The following is a 20,127-nucleotide window of genomic DNA, read 5'->3' as shown; positions in this document are numbered from 1 at the left end:
GAGAAAAATTCCTCTGAAATATGGTGGAATCCTAAGTGTTCAACTTTGTTCTTTGCTATTAATAAATATTAAAATAGTATTCTTAATACTGCTATTAATAATATTGCCTGTATCAGAATCTATAAAAATAAATTATTGCTGAATGTCTATTCCTGTTGATTTAACTTGTATTCAGGATAATGAGTTTGTAGGCTATATATCTAATAACATTTTATTTTTTTTTTAGCTTAAGAGAATATATCAAATTTCTCATTTAGATTAGACGAGTTGTTTGTGCAAGAATTGTTACAAAGGCAGTATCAGCAAACTACCTGCCTTTTTTCTAATTTAGACTTTCTTGCTTTTATTAATATTGCTTTTATTAATAAAAGCAAGATCGCTAAAGTCACTTTGACCAAATATATATATATTTAAATATTTTAAAGATATTTCAGTTGCAATGCTTTAACCAAATGAAAATAGTTTGAATGTTTGCACATGAAAATATTTGATGCATGGGTTTTGAGATAAAACCCCAAATATATCAAAGCTTTTTGATGACTTATTGCATATGTGGGATTTTCATGTATTTATAGCATATTGCTTGTGACCTTGCAGAATAGCAGGTCATTGCACCTTGTATGCTGAGTGTCTGCACACCAGCACAAATATGTGGGGAATGAACAGTAATGGAAGGTCTTAACACACGATCATTAAAAGTATTCTGCCTAGCCTCTATCAGATCAATTAGAGGTATGCAATTAGAATATAAATATAAGGTGTGTGTCAGTAGCTGGAGAAGAATAACTGAAAGTAGGAGATTTGCTAGTTAAAATCTCTTATAACCATTCAAAGTCTTTTGGAAAAGACTGAGCAGAACATACTGCTCTGCTAAGGTATGTAAATCCATAAAAATAGGCTTTTAGATTAACAAAGAGAATGCCTTCATGGGAGGAAGGTTCTGCAGGAGTAACCACAAAATGTTAGCCTATGTAGGATAAAAGATGACAGAGGAGCAGAATAAAACCTGCAAATGTCAAAAAGCTTAGAATTTGGCATGTAAAACTTGATGTGGTGGGGGGAGAGGCACAAATACAAGGAAGAAAGAAACTGGTCTCAAACTCTTTGAGAAGTAATGTAATAGCACCAAACACTTTCACTGAAGGGGAAAATTAATGATGAAAAAAGAACTTTGCTCTCTATTGATCTATTCATTGATGTAAACACAAGAAATGTACACGAAATGGGAAACTGTATGTTGCTGAAGATGCACACAAAGTGCATGAAGATGCACGAACAAAACTGGGACAGTCAAATGCATAACGAGGTGTAGCTAAAAGGGTTATTGGAAAAAAGCAAGAAATAAAAGATCCACAGATTAATGTATTAACAGATAATGCTGAGGTGATTGAAGTGTTCTCTGAACTAGTTAATCCAGCCAGTGTAGTTAATAGCCATGATAAGCGTAAATAGTCCTCGGCCTAGACTAGGAGGAAAAAAACCTGTAAGTTGCTTGGATAAGCAACAGATTTTCCATCTGGTAGGGCCTGATGAAATTCATTCTGAGGTGCTTGAGAAAACCACAACTATCGGAAGCGATCTTGGACCTCATAGTGAAGTAGTGGTCTCAAAAAGAATAATGGTGCGTAACTCTTCAGTATGGGCTTGGTGAGATGGGATGAAGAGGAAACTGGTGCATTTTAACTTTAGCTCAAAGAAAAAAAATACTGGAACAGTGACAAAACACATTTTTAGTGCCTAGAAAAAGAAGTTGAGCAATAGCCAAAACAGATTTATCCAGGATAAATTATTTTAAATCCAGCATTTCTACTTCTATGATGGAGTAACAGGCCTTGTGGTGCAGAGAGATGCTATAATGTTAATATGTTGATATACTGGAATTCTCAATATTCACATGATATTCTCATTAACAAGCTAAAGAATTATGATCTAGAAACTACTGTGCAGTCAGTAAAAATAGCTGGAAAACCATCCCCAGAAGGTAAGCAAGGTCAGGTAGCAAGTACTCAGTACAGATTCTACAAGGTCTTGTCCAGCATGATCTTGATTAGCAAAATTTTGTGCTTGTTGAATTGCAGATTACAAGCTAGGAAGGAGAGTAAGGATACTGGAGAGCAGCCGTAGAATTTAAAATTATGTTAATAGTTAATGGGAGCTTGTATTGTGTCTTCTAGACCTCTGATTTTTTCGTGAAGAAAGTTTGAAGAAATTGGTGGTGGTACAGTCAGCTGAAAAGGAGGCTAAGACAATATGTTCCCAAATAAGTGGGGAATGGAGAGAATGAAGAGACTGCTGCAAAGAGGATGGAAACATGAGCTAGAATGAATGATTGGTTGATCTAAGTACCAACAAGACTTTGGTTAGACATTTGGGGGAAAATTTCAAGGATTAAGATGGTAAAGCAATGGCATAGACTATCCAGTGATGTTCATCATTAGAACTCTTTGTCTAAACTGTTCTTAAACATCAGGTAGAGTGATATGCTTATTTGATCTCTCCCTGGGAAAGGCAGAACATTACCAACTGGATAATTTTTCCTTCCACCCTCTTTTTCTGTGTTTTGTATTGGTAACTGCTTGGAGGGACGTACCTTCAAAGTGCGTTCCTTTTGATCTCCAGGACCATATTTACCAGATATGTAGCACTGGAACTTGTGGTCTGGAACCTCTGTCTCTTATTGAAAAGCAGCGGGTGAGGTTGGGAGGACTTTGAGTACCTCCTTGTTTTCTTAGGCCTACTGCTTTAGTGGATAAATGCAACAGAATCCATAGTTTGCAGAGGGCTGTATGGCACGTAAGAAGAGAGGGGTGGTGTCAGCAGCCAAATGTATATCCTCTTGTATTAGAACCTTTGGGCACTGCCTGTGACCTAGGCTTGCTTGGCAGGGGACTTGGAATGAAATACCCTTACCTTTCCAAATCCTGAAAAATTGCTTGTATGGATTTAAATGAAATGAGCATCCAGAAAGAATGGAAAGACTTCTAGTCATGGCTAGAGCAGGCATCCTGTCCTCATCCTCTTCTTCCACTACAGTATGTGGGACAAATAAAGCCTCTGCCAGGAAATGAGGTAGTAGTTCCCCTGTGTATGTCCATAAAGGATAAAATAGGAGTTACTTTTCTGTTTCATTGCTAGATTTTTCTCACAATAGAGTTTGCCGTCTCTTTGCATAGCATATGTACCACGTCTGAGCTCCGTGGTCCATGCTTGTTAAGAGTGGTAAAAGTGAAACTCAAATATGCTCCTTGCTCTCAAATGGTTTGTCCTGATGACTCTAGTATTACAGGAAACTGGTGAACTTTGCAAATCTTTAATCTACTTTTGGTGTAATCTTTGATAAATGACTTCATAACTTTGTCTTCAGTCTTTTTAACCTTCCTGCACAACAGAAGTAACTTTCTTTAGTGAACTTTGAAATCTGTACCCAGGCAGATCTGTTAGGTTGTGGGATTTTTTTTTTCCAAGTTAATTTGACTGCGTCCTACTGCATGATAGTGATGTTCCCCTATGATGCTCACTGTTGGTCAGTCACCATGGAAAGGTGTCTCAGATGAAATGTATACTCTGTTCAAGCCTAGGAATTAAATACAGTATCCTCAGTGGTGGTGATGAATCTGATCCATCTGGAAGCTGACTAGTCTCCTTGCACAATGCCAATGCTGAAATTGGTTTCTGTTTCCCATAGTACTCTTATGTAAAATGAATGAAAACATCCTTTTTTTCTGTGAGAGCACTTCAGAGCAAAAGTAAGTTCTGTCTCTTCCAGCCATTAGGTGGATCGGGTTTAATTATTGTAGGATGCTCTCTTCAAAAGCCACATGTCACACTGCCAGATTATTAGTTTAGAAAACATTTGTCTGTTAGGGGTTGTTTGGGGTTCTTTTGAGGGTTGGTTTTTTTTTTTTTTCTTTTTTGTAGTGTTCAGATACTCTTGCTCTTCTCAATATTGGGAGAGATACTGAAGTAATGACATGATGCTCTTAAACGATTAGTCTTACTTACAGCTTCAGCTACAAAAAGAACTGCACCTCCGCAGTATTTATTGTAAACGTGTTCTGATGATGGGTCTGTATCACGTGTGTGTGGCAAGGCTGGCTGGAGAAGTTAAGGGAGAAGACTTAATCTTGACATGTCAGGGAATGCTCTGAGCAGGGGTGTGAACATATTTTTTAAAAAAACTTAAATTGTCAATAGTCCTTAGATTGCCTTGTCTGACTGCTCACTCCTTCAGCCTATTTGCCTCCTTTCTGAAGGCTTCAGTCTGTTTGTTGAGAGAGATGAAGGGAAATTTTCTTTTGTGGAGCTTGTCAACTGCAGAATTGCCTGACCCTGAGAATGTCTTTGGTTGGAATAAAGAGTTGATCGAAAACAGTGGAGGTTCTCAAAGTGATGCGAAGGAGGATATCTGGGTCACTTCTAATACTGTTTCTGTGTTTGGAGCCTTTCCATAATTTTCCATGCTAGCTGTGTGCCATTCTTCTTGTATGGAAATGAGCTCTGCTTAGTCAACTTTTTCTTACAGTTGTTTGGGATAGCTTGATCTGTAAATTTTTGGGTTTATGTGATTCTGCTGAATTGATTTTCAGGACATCATAACAAGAATTTTTATTTTCAAAAGAAGTGAAGAGTGAAGCACACACTTGATAATATTGGCTTGGTTGATTTTTATTTTTTGACTGCATTGAAATGCTTTAAACCGAAGAAATTGAACACAAACGTTTCCTCATTTCTTATTTACTAATGAGGTAAACAACTGTAGGGTGTGCATTGGTGGTTTTCATTAAAAAAATGTCTGTTTCTGGATTTTTTTCACAGGAGCTAATATTTAGACATCTGTAGAAACCAGAAATGCTTTGAACGCATTTTGTAAATAACAGCATCAGTTCTCCTATCTAGCAGTTGCTAAGTCACACGAGCTCTGTTTTGGATTATTATTATTTTTTTGCTTCTGCTTCTCTTTCGCAAGCTAATTCTAGAAGTTGGCTATTCTTTTAACCTCATAGCTGGAGATGATCCTTTCCAGTCTACACTCATGTATTCTTGTGTCAACTTAGCCCTTAAATTATTTTTCTCACTCTGATACTAATGGTGTATTGGTAGCGGTGACCCTTCCTCTCTCTGCATTGATTTTGCTAAAAGTTCTGCTCTGCTTTAAGTTGCCAAAAAGCCAACTTATTAAAAAAAACCCCCAAAACCAAACAAACTTGTTTTCCCCATCTGGTATGTAAATAACTGTCTTCATTTTGGGGTGTTGGCATGTGTTTGGATCCTTTTTGCTCACATACGGAGAAATTTAATGCATCTTGAGGAGACGTTTGATCAAAGTGAAAGAATTGGAATGGTTTAGAAATTGACATATGATATGCAAAGTATTAAGTAAAAAAAGAAAAAAGTATGGACTCCTAGGTTACATAAAATAATACATCTGCCATTAGCTTGACCAAAGTACATTGTTTAAAAGAAAACTACATTGTTTCACTGTGAGAAGTGCAAAGTGGGCATTGAAGAAATACTTGCTGTTTTGTCATCTTACTCTTGACTTTTTCTTCAGGTCAGGGTTTCTTCTTTTAAAACAAACATAGTGGAAAAGTACTGAATATACCATTGTGGGACAGAAAAATAGTTTTGAAAGCTTGAGTATATTTGCCTGTGGATACTGAGTGTTTAAATTTCCAAAAATATGGTTTGCTGTCAGTATGGTTTTCTATTCCAGTAAGTTGTTTACAGTTTAAGGGGGGGAAGAGCTTAGTGCTCTCTCCAGAAATCAAGTGAAACATGGAAATCTTCACTTGGACCTACATACATGAATTAAATCCAAGAAGTTAAGTGGTGGTTTTTCTCTTGTTTACCACTTTCTTGATGTTTCCAATGACTCTGACTTTTTTTTTTTTTTTTCCCCTCTGTGCTTTCTTTTGGAAAGCTTAGGTTAGATTGCTGCCAGAAGTTGGGTTGGGAAGGTAAACTGGTTTAGTTCTATTTAAACCTAGTAAACAATTAACCATTTTCTTACTCCAGCTTTATGTAGAAACCAAACCTGTTCTTTCAAGTCAATTTGGGTCAAAAGTATCACCCAGTGTTGTGTACTACTGCCTGAATATTACCCCAAAATACATTGGGCTGGTATTTTAAAAATAGAGGTGGTGCTAGAATGCATACTGCTACTTATGTCATGTAATCTGATATGTCTTCCCTTCTGTGCAACTATAAGCATTTCAATTCAAGCATTGTGCTAAAGGAAAGCACTATGCTTCTGAAAACGTGGCTGTTTTTTTACTGCAAATTAGTTGGAAATTGTAACTTTTTCTTCACTTTTCTATGCTTTCTGGAGTCAGCAATAAGATTTTCTCAGTTGCTAGTCTTTCCTGGCAAGTCTGTTGTCTACCTAAATATCTGACTGGCTCTGTGAGCCTAAGTTCTGAGACTCAAGGTGTAACAACCTCTTAGTTTAATTTTACTCTCTGGGATATTCTTGCTTGCTATTGAATTGTTTTTAAACAGTTGTTCTTCTGAAACAGGTATTTTAGTTAAGGATTTCTTAACTCCTAGAGAGTAAACATGGAATAATATATTTGTTCAAAGGAGGAACAAACTTGAAAATGGAAACTTATTTAAAGCTCTAAAGCCTTTCCTGTGCACTTCTTTTTTTTAAGGAGGAGGGGAACCTCTTTTTCTGAAGGATTTTTTTTCCATTGCAGCTTGTTGCTGAACCTCCACTGTTTCTGGTCTTTTGGTGCAACAAAACTTTTAGCTTTAAAATGCAGCCTGTTTGCCAACAGCACATTCCACTCAGATTAAAACTGTGTGTTTGGATTTTCCATTTATTTAAATTTTAGTTCTAATCTAGATTTGCACTGATTTCCATGTAGAAGAAAGACTGAAGAGAGAAAAAAGCTTTTCTTAAACTTTCTATTTCTCTGAATTTCCAATCAATGCCGAGTCCAAACTTATGTCTGTTTAACAGTACTAAATAATTGGCAGCTGCTATGCAATTAATGTTTTCTGGAGCTCCTCATGTTATGAAGATAAGTCCTTAATCAGGACAAGATTGCTTTCGATAGTTGCCCTAACTTCACATGAGTCCATTTTGTCCTTCCCGCTTGTGTTACAGACGAGGTTTTGGAAATGTTGTAACTTTACCTAGATTACTTTTTTTTTTAAACAAGTATGTTTATAACAGTTGCTTATATTTACCTAGAAATTAATGTATAAATAGTGTTCTATAAGAGAAGTTTAATTCTGAGATTTTTATTGCTACTGTTCTGTTCCAGGGCACAAGAAAAGAAGCCAAATGGAAATGTTTTTGTCTGACTTTCAGAAGGCATATTGGTATCTTGGCTTCTAGTGTTCTGCTTTTCTAACTATTCAGAACACGGCAACTCTGCTTGGCTGATGCTGTCTGGAATTTGTCAGAAGAAGAGTATGTGTAAATTGGGAAGGTCAAATGTTGCTTCTCTTTCATTACTTGGTGTCAGGCCTTTCTGTTAAAGGATTCAAGTTTTTGGGTAAGGTTTCACTAGGAATGAAAGCTGTGATTTTTAATACAGAAGATACTTTCTGTATTGTGTAATATAAAATATCTTGAAATTTTAAATTCTAAAGGTAGTAGTTAACTCTTTATAGCTTGCGCATTAAGTGAATATCTGATACTGAAGTATAGACTGTTTTGTGGTTTTCTACTTTCTAGAGTTAGCTAGTATGTTTGCTCACACTGGTAAAAGAGACTTGGGGGAAGTAGAGTCTTCATACAGTCTGAATTCAGGGTGCAAATCATTACTGCTAAAGGCAGTGGAAAAATATGGCTACTTCATGGTGCTTCTGGTGCAAAAATTAATTTTACAGTCATAGGCTGTAATGTGCTTCCCATGTATGTAGCTTACACCTGTGTTTCTCCTCTCAGATCCAGAGGTCTGCATTAGAGGGAACCCTAATGCAGTGTCATGAGTGTCACAGATTTGCATGTTTTGGGGGAGGTACAATCCCTGTATCTCAGACCTTCTGGGGTACGGTAGCCACATGGCTCAAAAGTAGTTCCCAGTAGTAATAAATCTTCATGCAAACATGCTAAGATGATTAAGAAGATTCTTCTGAAAATCTCACATGGAAGCTGAATGATTTGCTGTTCCTTCAAAAAATAGTTGCTAAAAAATACTTGGGAAGTCCTGAGGTTAAAAAAAACCAAAACACTTTACAAAGAATAAATTCTGTCTTTTAAACCAGTCCTTGGTGGGGTTGGGAAACTGAGGATTTCTCTAGATGTTCACTCACAAATTGTTTAAAGATGACTTCATGAACAAGTGTCTTCTGAGATACGATACCAGATTTTATGTAGGGGCCAGACCAGATGAAGGAGCTGTTCTGTCTTAAGAAATAACTTGCATACGAAGCAAGGCAAGAAGTCCTTCCCTCCAGTTAGTGTGTTCATTCAGGAATGGAAGATGCTTGGATTTTCATTTTCAATATTGATAGACTTCCAAATAGATCTATAGCGACGTGTACATCAATGTAACACTGTTATTTAAATAAACAGAAATGGCATTAAGGTCAAATACTGGTCAAAAATACTTCCCCCCCCCCCCCAAAAAAAAAAAAAAAACCACACCCAACTTAATAGTTAACTGTAAATGAAAAAAATATTTTAATTGTAGACTTGCATGACTGTGGAGGAGGAACTTGGATAAAATGGGCCTTTGAAGTGGACCATTCAGTGTCCATACCCCAGAAATGAGTAGGACTTGAACTTTTTCATGTCACTTCAGACAGACAGCTCAGCTCAGTTCAGGTCATCAGAAATTTCTCAGAGTCCCTGTAAATGCTTATTATACAACCGGGGGAGTTTTCTTGGAAGTAAATGGGCAAAATGTAAACATATCCCCAAATACTTGTAACAGCTCATCTTAATTTCAGGACCAAAATTGGTGTGCTATCTGGGGACTGTTTGGGACCTTTGTTATTCTGAGCTAGATGACTCAGTGCTTACCTCTTCTTGATAAACCAGAGTAATGCTGCAAATCCATCAATGCAGGGGTGACAAATGACTTTTCAGTGCCAGCCACGTTTAACCCTAGTTTGTAATGGCCTGTTTCAGTTGGCAGTTGTAACCACCTTTGCACTTTATTCAGGGATGCTGGCGTGGGAGGGTCAAAGCAGTATGTTTCAGTGACAGTCTACCACCTTGTACTGAAGATGGGGCTTTGGTGCAGACTTACCCAGGTCATCCTTCGTAAATATAACCTGTCTGGTTCTGTCCTGTGTGATGCAGTCTGGTCTGTATGTGAAGATTCAGCAGTAGTAATACTTTGAATCTCTTATTTCCTGTTTGCACACAGAAGTTGGCAGAAAGATGCCTTGGTTGGGAGATCAAGTGGGTGAGATTCCAGAGTGGTAATCTGCTAGAGTAAACTTTGCTGTGTTCTCCCAGTCTTTTAAGCAGTAGCAGTTCAGCCAAAGTAGAAATCTCTGTGGCCATGCTGGTACTTGGCACTGTCTGGAATGGCTTAAAACTTGTCTCAGTGCACTTGCTAAATGGCTTGTTATTGTGGAGGGGTGAGTGAGAAAGATAATTCTTTTGGGTTACTACATTTTCTAGATTTTCTAGATTTGCCAAGTGATTATGCTATGAGTTGGCCCCCTGGATGTAACCATCTTGCCTTGGCTGCACTAGTGCTATGCTGAATGGCACTATATAGGGTCAAGCATGGGATTTCATAGTAGGCTTTGCTCTACCTTAAGGGCTGGGCAAATTTGGAACTGAGACAGATCCTGTGTTGCTTGATGCCAGTTCTGTTAGGACACTAACTGGGTATGCTATCATTTTTCCAAGAGATTATGTACTTGAATTATATTACAAAAAAACTCAGATTTTTTTTTTGTTTTTTCTTTGCACATAGTTGGTTTAGGCCTTCTTGATTCTGTAACAGAAACAAACATACAAATCTGTGTCATCATGTGAGATTTTTCATAACTTCAGCAGAAAAAATGAATACTCATCTTCAAATATTTCCTCTGAATAATACTTGAATATTTGTTTACAAATAACAGAGTAGACAATCCAGCTAGGTAGGACTTGTAAAAAGCATCGAGTTCCTTTGTTATCCAAAGCTTCCAAGAAACATAAATGGAAATCAAGTTGGAAAGAGCATATGCTGTAAGTTGTTATTAAGTATATACAATGTGGTAAGAGGCAGGCAATCTAACAAAGAACTAACTCCAAATTCCTAAGCCAAGCATTATTTATTTCATTTTGAAATAGCATGGAGGGATTTTACTAGGGATAAAATTATGTGAAATACCTTCTCCTTCTGTGAGTAACAGAAGCCAGGGATAATATAATTTAATAGCCTCATTTGAGACGCGATTCCTTTATCTGGTGCAACAGTAGATTCTGATGCTTGCTGAAATCAAGCATGCCATCTCTTAGAGATTAAGACAGTCTTAATGTGGATAATAGAATCTGTAGACGACTTTCTCTTCAAAATGGGTGATACCTCTTGTGTAATTGGTGTTTCTGATTATTGAGCTCTGTTTGGGTAGTATTGAACCCTGAGACTTTGAGATGGCAAAGGGAAGCTTGTTCTAAGAAGTTACTGGAATTATTATGAACAATTCTGAAGGTTAGAATTAATAGAGAATTGAACCAGCATGCTGTATTATATTCTACTGCAACGATCTGATTATTATAAGCAAACATAAGAGAGAAACAACTATAATGTCCTTGTGGCAGTTGCTTTCCTTCACTTAATTAGATAGGATAATGACTCTGTAAAAAGTGTGCTCTGAGTTGGAAGTCAAGTCATCTGCAGGAGACTATCCTAAAGGGGATACTGTCATTATTGAACCAAATTATAAAGCTCTAGAAATGTCTTACAAGAATCTTTTATTTCTCTCTTGTAGTGGAAATAAGTCTAGGAAATGTGTGGGCCAGGTTATTTATTAAAGAATGGATATCTCCCACTCCTCCCCCTGCCCCTGACTCTGTATTTTAACTAGTCCTTTGGTATGGTTTTAGAGTGTGAAATTTAGAATTTGCTGGGGTATCAGTGTTTGCTTGTTTGTTTCAAAGACGATTGGCATATCAAAATCAAAACTTTTTGTGAAAATGTACTACTCTTGATAAAACGCTTGCAGGGGAAATCTTTCTCTGTAAAGGCTGAAAGTCCCATGAAGACAAGAAAGAAAACCAGGATGAGTAACCAAAAACTATGAGCATGAAGGCCTTACATTCCAGTCTGTGCTTTGCTCCTTTCAGATCAGTGACTTGAGAGGGCAGTTGAATAGACAAAGTAGGTCTTCTCAAGCAGTAGAAATTGCATGTTTTTCTTTAAAGTAGTAAATCTCTTAAAGCATTTGCCTTGTATGAGTATCCCATTCAAGCATGAGTGGGATGTGGACTGAGCTGGAATTTGAAACCTGGTCTGCCTCATCTCAAATAAGAGACCTAACTAGGTCCTTGAGGTCTTGTTTATTGACAGGATGTCACATGAGGAAATAAGTACCTGAGGTCTTAAAACTTCCTCAAGTTAGGAGAAAGTACTTGTTGTCCAGCTGCTGTGAAATTCATTTGCCTCAGTGGTGAGGAAGTTTGTAAGGCCCTCTGAGGTGGAGTGATGGATTTTACCCAACTAAATAGCTGTAATACAGTTTTTAGATTAATGAGTTGAGCTGAACAAGGATTTTAGTGAAGACTGAAACATGCTAAAATAATTTTGTCAATCATGATTCAGTATTTATCTACTGTTTCATTTTCAGAACACTTCTAAACTTAAGAAAACTATGATGAAGTACACGCTTATATAGCTTGTTTAAAGTTCCGCTACTGGGGTCTTTTTTGGAGAGGGAAACGAAACAAAACAAAAAAAAGAGATTTTTTTAATGCTGTGGAAATAGGTCAGAATTTTCTTGTACCACAAGGGCAAAGCATTTTTTGTTTATTCAGATGAAAGGTTTGTATACCTATGTCTCTTATTATGATTTTTTAAAAATCTGTTTAATTAGAAGATTGTTGTTTTGGGCTTTTTATTTGTTTGTTTTTGTTGTTCTGAAGATTTTAATTTTGAACTGGAATATTTGTTGTCTTAGTAGTATTTTGGCCATCTACTGTCACAGTTGCAGTGGTAACTGTTTACTGAGGGTAGTTACATTATTACTAGCCGATGATCAAAGAATTATGGATGAAAAATAAACCATCAGGTACTTCATTAAAAATGTTGTGTATAACAGATAATTTTGATATTATCCTGAAAAGACTCACAACTGCTTAATGTTATTACTGGGAGCAGCCCTGAATTAACAGGACTGTTCATGTGTGGTAAAGTGAAGCATACACGTTTGCAGGATTGAGGCTGCATGCTGATAGGTTTGTCCAAAAGCATCTTGGTATCTTGCTGCAGGACTCCATTTCAAAACATTATTAGTATTATCTTTTGCTATGAAGGATTGTGTTTCCTCTTAAAGGTTTCAAGTTTCCTGGACCTTTTGTGGCCATTAGGTTTGTGATCACTGCGCCAAGATGACAGTCATGGTCATCTCTCAATCTGAGAAGTTACACTGTGAGTAGAGAGTTGTAGGAGGAAAGTTTTGGATGTGCTATATTGAGCCCGGAAGCACAGTATCTTTATTTGTGTGATGGTGTACCTTTTAGCAGGGCCTAGGAGGTTAAATGTAAGGTCATATGAATGCAGCTGCAGTGTTTTCAGGACCAAATTGGCTCACTGATTGTGGGTTACCAGGTGTGCCAGTTACCATAGCAGTAAATAGATAAGTCCATGCTGGTGCTTACAGTTAAATTAGCTTAAGCAAACTCTTGTTGACTCAAGCATGTTTCACATCAGAATTCTGCATAGAAAGGGTTTTATAGCAGGTAGCTGTCTTGAAATCACAACCTGGTACTGTTCAGCTCTGCCATACATCTCGGAGACAAGAATAGCAGGTTTTTTTAGGTCCCTAGCTGTACTGAAGCAAAGCATTTTCTTTGGATAGTATCCATATCCTTTTGTTTCTTACATAGATTTGTTTTAACTTGTAGGTTATCTAAATGAACTTAAGTTGATGCACTTGCTCCAGAAGGATGTAATGAATTTGAAGGAACACTTGGGGGAGACTTCACGTCTCATGTTTTATTTCCAGTGTTTGGTTTGTTTGAAATAACATCACTGTGAATTGAGGTCTATTATTCTAAAACTCTTGAAAAATGAAACTTTTGTCCTTAACTTATTGTCTCATGCTATTTCTGGCTATGGAATAGTATCTATTGAAAGCTTCTTGAGATGGAGCATTTGCTTTTCTATTTTTAGATTTATTTTTTTATTATGATCTCTTACTACAAAAGTTTTCTTTAAAAATTACATAACTGTAACTGTCTTCTCTAGCTAGATATGAAAGCAATGATGAGCAGCTGTGATGAAGGGAAAGAGGAGAATGCATTAATAAGAAATTTGTGATAGTAGATGAACCAGATGGCTGTAGCACTTCATGTATTAGTTATGAATGCTCACCACTATATTCAAGTTGCATGCCTATTTCTATTTGAATTCCTGATTTTCAGTATCTCAGTTTTATAAGGAATTTATCTTCAACTGAAACTTCCCAAATTTGATCTCTGTAGTGTTAATCAAGACTTTGCATCAATATATCTTTAAAAAAAAAAAAAAAACAAACAAAAAACCCCACACATACAGCAAGATTTCCCTCTTCTAAACACAGGAGATGACCATTCCCATGTATTTAAAAAAATCACAAACACACCCCTACCCAACCATAGTGAGATTTTAATATTTGAAACAGTTGGGATCAGAAAGCTGAGGTTCGTGCAGGAAATCAGTCTTCTGAGTATGTATGATGGTGTCTTCTGTTGGTGGCCATGGAGTAGACTTTCCCTGATCTACTCGGAAAATACTAGCATAGGTATTAGGAGAAAAGAGTCGCTATAATCAGTGTTTTCTTTTTCTGAAGGATCTAGCAAGAAGTGGAAATGAAATTTTCTGAGAACTTATGTGAATAACTCCTAACTTTACTTATGAGCTTACCAATGAAGAATTTTAAATTAGGATATGGCAGCTAATTAATTATCTAAGTTGAGAGAGCACAAACCAGCAGACTCTAGTTGGAAGGAGAGGGCTGACATTTAACTGATTTGTTAAGTTTTGTTTAATAAGAGCTAAAAAGTCCCAATTAATGTGTTTAAGCTATCACTAGAATAAAATATATTTTTTTTTGCTGAGCTGTATTATTTTTAAAGCAAGCCTATGTGCTACATGACAATATTGCTGTTTGCTATTCTTTTTTTCTTTTCCTTTGTTTTTGTTACAAGCAGAGTGAAACTACTTCTGTATTGTCCAGGCTGAGTTTTGGAAAAATAAATTTAAATAATGTTAATCTTCCACTGTTATAAAGAAAAATAGTGCAAGTGATGAATTCTTTGTCATTGGCAGTCCACACTTGCTAGAAAGAACTAGGTTATTTGCTCTGTGACTGTGATACTTCACAACAGATTTGCTCAGGCATGCTAAAAGGGACCCTCCATGGTGGAACTTCCTGGCAGCTGTGCTGAATTTTAGCTCCTCTCCTGCTGTATGACTTGATGGCAAGGCCTCCTCCAGCTGGAGAGAAGCTCTGCTGAGTTCAACCCTGGCTGTAGCAATGACCCAACAGACCACTTGTATCCCCAAAGTTTTACTACCAGGCTCTAATGCATCAGAACACGGGTGGTATTTCTACTTGAAAAAGGAGGGCCGGGGGAGAAGTGCCTGAGCTTGTGGCCTCTTATTCAGATGAAAACACTCTTCATATTGTTTCAACTCCCCTGCTACATGTATGCAAATGAAAGAGTTAAACAGCTTCTATCTTTGAGGAGTTCTCATATGCAATACTGTACTACTTGTTGCAGCTTTGGATATGCATTGGATAGCCTCCTACAAATTATTTGAATGGTACTTCAGACACTTGTTTACGTTTAGATCATGACTGTGACACAGGTTACTATACAGTATTTTCATTGACCAGTTTGTCCCTGCTTTGTTTGTGATATATAGCTCACAGTAACAGTAAAAGAGGTGAGGTTCTGCAACAGATGGCACTGTAGGAAGAGGTAACCCTAACAGAAAAAAAAATACCTATAGTAGAATGTAAACTTGGTTGAAAGTTGGAATTACCTAGCTAGACTCAATTTCTGGTAGTTCCTAGCATCAGAATCCTTTGCTTCTCAAACTTGATGTTTTTATAGTACAGGGTTGTTGTGTTTTGTTGTGTGGGGTTTTATTACTTTTTTTTTTAATGGAATAAGATCTCTTAAGATTTGTGGCACTCATGGACAGCAACATGGGGATTCCTCTGTCCTGATAATTATTCAGCAAGACAAAAATCCTGGTTTTCACTAAATCAGTGAAAGACAATTCTGCAGCCCAAATGCAGTAGCTGAGTTCAGAAGGCTGGTGTTTATGCCCCAATTCAGAGCTTTAAAATTCAGGATCCTTTGAATCCTGTAGGTAAAGTCTGTAAGCACCTAGGCAGAACCTCATCAGATGTTCAGCCATGCGTAAGTGTTTCAGTTTTGAAAGTGGGCAATAGATCCACGCCTATGCTCAAACTCGCTCTGGATCCAGAGATTAAATGTTTCCCTCTCTATCTCCTCTCAGAGCTCACAGAACATGGTGTTCTTGGTGCATGTTTATTGAAGACCTATCAGATGGGCTTTGCACAAAACAAACCAGAGCTACGCCTCCCACTCCTGAGCAATAGCTTAGTGGTTAGAGCATTCCCAAAGAATAAGGACTCTAGGTTCAGCACCTTTTCTGCCTGAGGTGATTCAAAGTCATGCCTCTTGCATGCCTAGGCTCCCAAGATGAGGGAATTAGACTAGCTTTTGCTCTCATTTCTGGGCCAGTGAACACCTTAAGGATTGCATGTAAAGCAGGACTAGTGCAGTTGGAAATGCTGACAGTGTTGCCATCATTAAATAGCTTAACTTTGTTGTTTAGGGAGGAGAAGCTGAAATCACCTCAGGCGCATTAATAACTTGAACTTGGCCTCTATCTTGTTTTAAGTGATCTAACCACTGAGGTGAGAGAGAGCCAGTCTCTGGGCTTTTGGTTGTGGTCTGGAATAGATGCAGGTACCTTTTGGTGGTGGGCAGAAAGTTCTAGCACTGTGAGAGATGAGACTGAAGTTGGACTTCTGTCTTTGGTACTTCCTGTTGGCTAATTTAGGTGGCTTCTAACTTGACTTGCAGACTTTTGTGAATGCTAGTTAAGGTGTGTTACCCTCCTCAATTTTTATATAACTATAATAAATATAGCTTCTGTGTACCTTGGTGATAGAGTAAGTGTGATCTTTGCTATGAGATCCAGGTACTGAGGAAGTGTTGTCTTGCGCATCATTGGACTTGTCTGTATGGTGTAAAATTTGACCTTCCACTAAGGTGGTACTTCCTTTAAATACCATTTAAAGGCTTCAACACTAGATAACTAAACTGCCTTTTTTGTGTTCCTGTGGTGAGAATGAAGATGAAACTTCCAGCTCAAAAGCATTTGAAAAGGCAGTTGAAAGTGGAGATCTTATGTCATTTGTTTCTTGCACCTGTTTATAGTACATAGCCTGTAAGTAATGTATAAGGACAATCCCCACCCCCACCACCCCGGTCCTTACAAGTAAGCATGTTTTTCTTCAGTGAGGGTCCCTTCTGAAGGACCTTTTCTGTGCCCAGTAGATGTCCAGAGTTCTTCCACTTCACATCCCCTCACACTTGAGGGCACTGTAGGTTCATTCTTCCTTGATACTTTGAATGGCTCTACAAGCTCTTAAGTGGAGGCTTGAACCAGAACTGGGTGTCTCTTGAATATTTTTTTGTGAGTTTTCTCTCTGTTTAGTTTTAGAGAAAAATACTCTGATCTAAAAGTTTCCATTAAAGGAAAAGAACAGTTCTTTAAAATATCAGTGTTGTTTGTATAAAACTTTTGTAGTACAGTTTGGCACTTGGAAAGGAAGTAATTGGTCGCAGGTGGACCTGCAACTTGCTTTCAAAACCCGGGTGCAACAAGATGTGTGTAACCCGGACTACTGCAGCTAAGTGGCTGAGGTAGGGTTACAGAACCAGCAGGACAGTCTGGAGGAAGAGGAAGACAGTGTCAACAAGTACTGTACACTGTTCTGAGTTTAATACAGGGTGAAGCTTAAATTCATCTTGAAGAGAAATAATTTGTGATCTTGTTGCTATTTAAATTTTCCCATGCCAAGCTTTTTCACTTGACTGTACTATACAGGAACTAGATCATTACCATTAAAAGAACCTGAAGTTCTTCCAAGTTTATATTCAGGCCAAATGAAGTAAGCCTCTAGCAAACATGCAACTAGATGGCATAATAGCATATATTAAATGTGCAGAGGCCTTTTTGTTTCCCCATCCCCTAATTATATCAAACAATAGGAGATGAAATACCATGCCTCTTTAGTGACACTGTGCTTCAACTCTGTTTCACAGAACTTCATTGAAACATAGATTTGTGTGCAGTTGAATCTTGTTCATAGAGGATGGCCACGAGCATCTTGAAATGTTAGATGTTCTGTGAACTATACTGTGAAAATCTGCAACCTGAAGAGTGGCTGAGTCTTTCTCTGTGACTGAACTCACAGAGTATGCTGCAACACTTCCCTTTGTACTCAGGCCTTCTGATTTTAGGGTAACTTCACATGACTGCATGTGAACTAAATTACCATGAACTTCTGAGTAGCTCATCTGTAAAAACTGACTTGTCTGATTTGCTGTGTAAAACATGTCAAACAGGGAATATATATACTGTCAGTTGCTGTGGCTGCAGTGACAAGATTTAACTCACAAGACTGGTAGATCAATTGTTTGCAGTTGTGTGAACTTAGTCTGGTAAGAGCTCTTATTAATGTTTACTTTGCCTTCTGTGTTAAAGCATGCCTGCGTGCTAAGGCATATATTCCATGCTCTTCAAAAATTTTTCTTAAAAGATTTTGGAAAGAAAGGAAATGTAGCAAATGTCAGACATCAGGGGGTGCTGTAGATGATTGTTGGTTTAATCTATTGGCAGTAGATTAAAGAAGATGGCAGATGATGGCCACTTCTTTCCCTGTTTTCCCACAAGACTGGGCTAATAGTTTTCCCCCCACCTGCCCGAGTGACATGAGTTACACAGTTCCTGGGGGGACTGTTTAGTGACCTCCTAGTTGTAAAAGCTTTTATGAGTGTCAGAAGCCTAGAGTTATAAATATGGAACTTGAAAATGGTGTGCGGGTTATTTTGGTTGGTTGGGTTTTGTTTCTGGAATAGCTAGCATAAAGGTTAAGGTTGGCCCGTTGTCAGGTTAGCACACTTCCTTTGCGGTGATTCCTTCCCTCTTCTGTGAAGTTCTAATCTTCAAAATATCAAATGCAGAAACAAGCAACAAAACAAAAAAACTAGTAGCTTTCCTTTTAAGATTAACTTATCACTGTCCTTGAAAGGAGGGACAGACTCCATTCAGTCCTTCACTGTGGATTCTTACACCTAGTGTGTGGAACCAGGGAAAGCAACAGTTTGTGCAAAGAGGAGTCTAGTGAGGCTGTGCTTGTGTATGACCCACTGCTAGTGCGTGATTTGTCTCTGCTGGAAATCTGGGAATCTCCCCAGCCTAAATGATGTACCTTTATTAAATTAAGCTATCCCACAGTGGCTTGTTCCATTGTGGACCTAAGATCTTACTCAGCCAGGTCTTCTGAGCTACCAGACCCAGCTGGTTGGGAAAGGGGTGATTTATAGATGCTTTAGTGAGTATAGTTAGATATTCACCTGGACCAAAAGTTGTCCAGGAATAGCAGAGGTGTAAAGAAAGAGCAACAAGCTCATTGGGCTCCTACAGTTGTCCAAGTGCTGGTTTGTGAGCTATAACTTTTAGGAGAATTATGTTATAAGCTGAAGGGGAAAACAGACACTTAACTGGCATCAGGCTTTCATGGAATAAGGAGATGCTCCAAGCTCTAACAATCCCAATGTTTCTAGTCATTTCTTTTCTTCCTTCTTAGGGTAGAAGAATTTGAGATGTGATTTTCAGTTAATGACAGTCTAGCAGTTTGCACCTCTGGCTCAAGATCCGGCCTCTTGGAGGACAGGGGTTTTTGGGCTTGCTGCCTCAGGTGAGGGCCTTGTCCAGTGGTGCTGGTGGAGCAGTGCTAAGAACTGAGCAGGGGTTGTAATGCGTGCTACTTGCTTTTTTTCTATGAAGATAGAGCTGAAGCAAGAGATGAAGTCTAGTTACCATTTCTGGAGTGGGAAAGAGAGAGGTATAGGTTGGTGAGGAGGATAAACACTTGGAAGTTAGGAAGATTTTTCTGAAGCTTTTTAAGTGTTACCTCCCCTTCGCTGATACACTTAGGGAAAGAAAAAATCTGTACTCCATGAAGTTTGTGAGAACATAAAGCTTTGAGAATATATTCAAAACTAAGCATTTTTCAGTAAGTTAGAGCTTTGTGAGGGTGTTTATATGAGGCAGTAGGGAAAGCTATAAGGAAAAAGTATAGCTAATAGTAATGTAATAAATACTGCTTTAGAATTTAGGCACCTCTGGCTGATTGGTGTTCTCATCCTTGAAGTGTGTCCCATGGAATACGCAGATTTCTGAAGAAAATGTTTTCAAAACCTTTTTGATGTTTCAGCCTTTTAATAGTCTGATTACCAAATGGCAGGGAGAGAGAAGTTCATGTGGTGTTAGATCGTTGAAGCAACCAAGCAGTGAATCATAACCCTAATGCCTATTTTATACCAACTGCCAAATAAAATCATATTATTGGAATGAAGTAGCATATATCCTACTAAGGCACAAGAATACTTGGCGGTTAGCAACTGATCATTTCACTAAACTCTACAGCCAGCGATTGTATGGGAAGAGTGGAACCTGCACACGTTAGACTGGCAGAATCTGGAAATGAAAGCAATGTGAGTGGTAAAATCCACTCAATAAATGTCTTTATGCCTAGGCTAACTACAGATTTTAACTGTAGCATTTTTGTGCAAACTCTCTATGTCCATATTAATTAAACTTGCAGTGTATTATTGTTGTAGCCTTTTTTACACTTATTCTACACCATCAAACTCATCAATATTTTCCCTATTAATTTTCTTTGAGGTAGACCATC

At 37.8% G+C, this 20,127-nt stretch overlaps 1 protein-coding gene across 2 annotated transcripts in view; it reads left to right on the top strand.

Moving 5' to 3' along the window:
- The window catches only part of SESN1 (sestrin 1), an 86,968-nt gene that overhangs the window by 3,496 nt on the left and 63,345 nt on the right, over positions 1-20,127 (top strand). The gene's annotated exons all lie outside the window — the stretch shown is intronic.

The sequence above is a fragment of the Balearica regulorum genome, chromosome 3, assembly GCF_011004875.1.
Source record: "Balearica regulorum gibbericeps isolate bBalReg1 chromosome 3, bBalReg1.pri, whole genome shotgun sequence".
Classification (NCBI taxonomy): domain Eukaryota; kingdom Metazoa; phylum Chordata; class Aves; order Gruiformes; family Gruidae; genus Balearica; species Balearica regulorum.
The sequence above is the reverse complement of the archived record's forward strand: the minus strand, read 5'-3'. Positions and strand labels throughout refer to the sequence as shown.